Source organism: Macaca fascicularis, chromosome 16 (assembly GCF_037993035.2).
Source record: "Macaca fascicularis isolate 582-1 chromosome 16, T2T-MFA8v1.1".
Taxonomy (NCBI): Eukaryota; Metazoa; Chordata; class Mammalia; order Primates; family Cercopithecidae; genus Macaca; species Macaca fascicularis.
In genome coordinates this window covers 53,019,373-53,025,372 of record NC_088390.1, presented here as the reverse complement: position 1 = coordinate 53,025,372, position 6,000 = coordinate 53,019,373, and positions in this window count along the sequence as shown.

Genomic DNA, 6,000 nt, shown 5'->3' with positions numbered 1-6,000 from the left:
GAGAAGTCAAGCATGGATATGCAAAGTAGAAGCTTTTATATTTAAATGCCGGCAGCTGTGTCTGTTACATTCAATATGGCGTCTCCCGCCCTCTTTTCGTTGCCTCCAGTTGTGCCAGGCGTCATAGCAGCCTCCAGACAAAGCCACGTGAGCAAGACAACACCGGCCAGGTAACAGCATTTGCATTTTAAAAGGCTAGGGTGGGAGGGTCAGTTTTTTTGTGGGCTACGTGAATGACACACCTGGTCAAACCAATCCCCTGGGCCCTATGCAAATCAGACAAGGCCTCCTCCAGCCTCCCAGTATAACTGACTGCTTTTCTACACTGCAGGGTTTTCCATTGGAAGCCCTCCTCTCTCTGTACAGGGGAGCTGTTTTCTTCTTTCTTGCCTGTTAAACTTTCCACTCCTTAAACCACTCCACCTGTGTCCGTGTCACTAATTGTCTTGGCATGAGACCAAGGACCCTGTGTGTTTCTCCAGACAATGGAGCCGGATCACTATCATGTTTTGTCTTTAACTGGCTCAATTATTTAGCCATTTTGTCCAAATTTTCTTTGTTGTTGTTGTTGTTGTTGTTCTTTCAGGGCTTTATTTCAAATAAAGCATTCTGGTATCATTTTTTTCCGTTATACAGTAATTTCAAGTACTTTTTTTCCTTTGTTTAAATTTCGGTAACATTTTTTGAATAAATATTAGATTATTTATTCTGTTTCATTGAATTTGCTTTCTTCCTTGGGAATACTTGTTAAATATATGTTCAATCCACGTAAACTATCCTCTTTATCTGTCATTTTATCTCAATCTTTTTCTCTCTTATTTTTTTTTTCACCTTGCTGTCTTAAGACATTCACTCCTATTTTTTTTGTTTTTTTGTTTTTTACAGTTTAGCGTTCATTTCTACAATGAATATTTTATTTATTTCTTGTTTTTCTTGAGTTCTGTTACCTTATCTAAAGGTTTTTCTAATTAAGATTTGTATTATTATTTAACATTTTAGACCTCTTAATATTTTTTAGCTTGTTTGGAAATATTAGGTTAGAAATTTAACTGTTTTATATGCATACATTTGTTTTTTGATTTGTTGTGTCTGTAGAGACAATAGTCTGCTCCTTAACCTTTACTTTCTTGTAATGACTTTGTGTAAAAATCAGTCCTAATCCTTTTAAGTAGCTTATTTATACATGAAATTCACTTTCTGAAATTTTAGAAGGTTAAAATAGATTTTCTTGCTTTTTTAGTCTAGCACTAACTCTTTTTGGTTGTTTGATTAGTTTAGAAATATTACCTTGAAATTCTGTAATCTGATATTATTCCCTTTCCCTTATCTGTATATTCTTTGTTTTATGAGTTTTCTATATTTGTTGTCTAATGTTTCCACATCTTGCTAGTTTATACTGCTCCCGGTAACTTCTTCCCAATGAATAAGATACCTTTCTACTTAGTTTTGAAGCCCCAAAGGACCCAGACTACTCCAGATCCTTCAGATTTTATTCTGGACCAATTGCATTGACCCATGCATTAAAGTATGTAAAAACTGCCACCTAGGTTTACGTGCTCTTCTGAAATTGTCCCACTGTGCTTCCCATGAACTTCTGTTTGGTGTCTGGGGAATTCTTGTCTTCTTGGGTTCCTCAAATGCCCTATTAATTCCCTGAGATCCCATGAGCACAAGCTGTCAGTGCTTTCTTCCAATTCACTTACAGTTTCTAGTTTGGGGGAAAAATTGTCACTTGAATGGTCTGTGTTAAGATGTGGCCTATAAGTTTTAGGTTTTATTATTAGGGATAATCTGTCTTTCTTATGGAGAAGATTTGGAACTATTCCAAAATATTCTACAATCATCATCACTTTTACAAGATGTACTTGGCATATTGATTTTTTAATGAACTCTGTTCCTCTTAATGCTTTTTAGACATTGTTCCCATGTTGTCCAGTTTTCAGAGTTATGTATGGAGAGCCTGATGCCATTTTTCCTCTGTCTTAAACACTTTTGTTTTTTCCTTTGTTTCTGCCTGTAAAATTTATAATTTTTATTTTTGCCTTAAAGTAAAAATCTCACTTAACTTTTCTCTAAATGTACTTAGTCTGTTTTCATTGAATCTTTTTTCCCCCATTCCTCTCAGGTAAAATTGAGTTCCATGTATTTAAGAAGAACCTAATAGGATAGAAAATAGCAAGACAATATCCAATAGAACTTGCATTAGCTCCCAATACTGCACAGACATAAAACATGTGTACGAATGACAAAAATGTAAATCATTAGAATGTCTTAGCATCTTTCTTTTGCCATTCTGCATGAATCTTGTGTTCATCAATTATTATTCTTTATTGCTTCTGTTTTTATCTGCTCTCTTCTCTAATTGTGCAATTCATTTTATACATATATTGCATCATCTGGCTCTTTTTGTCTCTTATCTCTTCCTTAATCTTCATTTTTCATTTAAACCTATAAAAAAATCTTGATCTGTTCCTTCTAATGCAGTTTATTATTGTATTTTGCAGTAACCAATGGGTTACTTATTATCTTCATCACATTTTTTATTCAGCAATAATCTTTCTTATTTAATATTGTTTACAGATTGGTTTTTCTAACTCTTATTGCATTTATGACTTGGATTATTTTTTATATTTTTAATTTTCCTCTTTCTTATTATACGTCTCTTTCAAATGGGGCCATTTGCTCTGAATACTTTCCTGCCCTTTATCTACTGAACTTAACAAATCCCCGTTATTCTAGTCTGATTCTTTATTTGTAAAAGGTAGTTTGTTTGGAAACTAAGATGGATTTAGTCAAACACACATAGTTGCCTGTTCAAAGTATTAAATTCCATACAAAAGAAAACTAGACATTTTTTGAATTTTGCCAGTTCAGGAAGTTCACTTACATGAAAGAAATACAAAGTAAGCTGAAATATTGTAGGGTAAAGTATTTCACTATCAAGGCTAAAGATTTTTCTTCCCAAATTTTATCATTGTTCTGTTTGTGTGGCTATGATTAACTGGAACATGACCCCACCTTCCCTAATTGTCAGAACTGCCCTCATTTAGAGCTTGCTGTAGCTCTATTTCATTAAAGTATTTTCTAATCCAGGCATAGGCTGGGCGTGACCACACAGCATCTGATGCACTTCCTTGTCATCACACATACGATTGTACTTTGCTTCAGCAATTGCCTCATGACCTCCCAACCCATAGTTCTTGTCACTATGAAAGTGTGTGGTAGCCTGAGCTGGAGAACAAGCCGAGGACATAACTGAGTAAAATACTAATTACCCAAAGAAGCAGCTAATACAGGACGATTCAATGCTAGATAGAATATCTTTATTACTAAGTTGTGTGGCAGTCAAATTTAACAAGGGCTAGATTTCCCTCTGCAGCTGGCTAACTATCCTTTATGGCAATACCTTGACCTTTGTTTAATATACTGGTTCAGACAACTCTTAAATGAAAATCAGCACGTGCCACCGTCCAATGAATCTCTTGTAATAATCTGTAAATTTAAGACTTATTAGGTACTAGTACGCCATAATTTTTAAAAGCTCAGTTTATAAATCCTGTCTGTATGGAAGATTCCAGAAACATTTTGTTTTTGGTTTTGATTTTGTTTGTTTTTGTTTTTCAAAGCTGATGTTCAGCTTCATACCAGACTAATCAAAACAAAATATCTATGGGATTGTTATATGTAAAATCTCCCCCAGGTGATTCTATTGTGTAACCAAGGCTAGGAATCACTGTTAAGAGCCTACATTTGTATCCTTACTTTTCCATTGACAAACTGTGTAACCAATCAGTATACTTTGGATTCTCTATATAAAGGGATAGTAAGAACACATAATTCATGTTAAGAATGATAGACAAGTTAATATACCTAGAGCAGTCTCTGTATGTGGGAAATTAGGGCTACAGTATATGGAAGGCTAGTTATATTTCCCTTGAGATGTATCTATTTTACTAAAAGAAGTTATTAATTTTTTAATTTAATAGCTATAATTTATTATTAATCTTAACGTCATCCTTACCTTTCATGGAAAAAGTTGCTTTCAGATTATTAAAATATGTCCCTTTTATAGTGACTGTCTTAAAACATAGTCTGTATGGGATTTTGGGATGGGTCAAATGATCCAAAAAATACATAAGTAAATAAAATATGATTCTTGTACTCAAGAATTTTAGAGTCTACTTGAGAAACAACAAAAAAAATCCATAATCCAGCATAATGTATTATGATGATCACAAAGATAAAGGGAAATGCAGAACAAAGTACAACCAAAACAGATTCTATTTGTGTGTTACGGATGGTTGAGAAGGAAAGAAGGTATGTGTAGGACATCAATGAAATCTCGGAATAAAGAGCATAATATGGAGAACATTGCAGAATACAAAAGACATGAAATTCAGGTATAACTCAGAAACTTTCTAGTTAAGTAATCCTTGCCAGGTGCTCCAGAATCCCTCGATTACTTTCCTCACATTAAAACTGGAAATACAAAAATTGACATGCATAACTTTTCAAGGATATTGTGTGAAACACATCACATGTGTAAAAAGTAGATTGGAAATTATAAAGTGCTATATAAATATCATATACTACCAATGTTACCTATAACTTTATATTTTCTTTAAATATTATGGTACAAAATATGTTCATAGAACAAAATATAGAAAACATGAAGAAAAAAAACTTGCCAATCAAATATAACAGGGAGGATGCATTTTATTTCAATAAAGGCTAATCACCAAATTCAGACATGTATATCTTGGTTCCAATTTTCAAAATACAGTCAAATTCTCTTTTTTTGGTAATTGATCAGATTATGTTTACTTCATATCCTATATATTTTCTAAAAGGAAAAAATTACTGCTTTGTCAGTCTCCAGGAAGAAAGGGGACCAGAGAAGGATTATTACTGTTTGTTCTCTCTGTTCTGCTCATCTGATCTTCTTATGGAGGAACTCTGAACAGCTGACACAAGTGATGGACAAAGTGAAAAGATGAAACAAAGATACCCTCTGAGTTTTCTCATAATTTATCTTTTTTTTTTTTTTTTACTTCACATGCCACCAAGTCTCTACAACAGCCTTAGGCTGGAAAAAGTATGCGAGTTTGCATTGCACTATGCCTTGGGCTTCAGAATCATAATTTTGCCTGATTATCATTGCATCCATAATTATAAATCATAAGCAAAACACCAGCTTACACTAGTTACTTCAGGCATAATTGTTGTGGTAAGCAATAACATCAGTAATCAGTGGTTGACAACAACCAGTGTTTCTTGCTCTTTTTTCAAAAGCTGTATTTTCATTTTGAAGCCAGGCTGAGTAGCTCCAATCTGTGACTGCTATTCTCTTGCCAGTGGTCAAGAAAGGGAAAGAGCCTAACCTAACGAAATAAGCATCCTTAAGCTTCCACTTGGTCATGGAAAGCATTATATGATCTTATATCCCATTGAACAAAGCATGTCTTATAGCCAAGTCCAAAGTCAATGGAGCTGGTATGTATACTCTACCTAAATTATATGTGTGCAAGTCACATGATTGTGGACAGTGAGGCATAATTCTAATACAGGGAGGGGGTGAATAATGGAGGAAAATACTCCGATTTATTCCTGACCAGATGGCATTTGCTCCAGATGTTAGATTTAAAATCTTATCAGGTATGTGAGTGAGGGCCACCTGAATAAAAGTAAACAGGACGACACCTGGGAATAAAATTTTTAAACATTATTTTTATCTATTAATTAACAAATAAACATTGTATATATTGTGTTCTACATGTGAGTTTTAAACATATGCACTTTTAAATAGCTAAATTGAGATAATTAACATGCTTTTCTTTACATACTTATTTTTTTGTGTGTGTGTGTGGTGAGAACACCAAAAATCTGCTCTTTTAGCAATTTTCAAGAATACAAAACATTATTATTAACTATAGTTGCCATAGTGTTCAATAGATCTTTGGAAATTATTTCTACTATTAAACAGAAATTTTGTATCCTTTG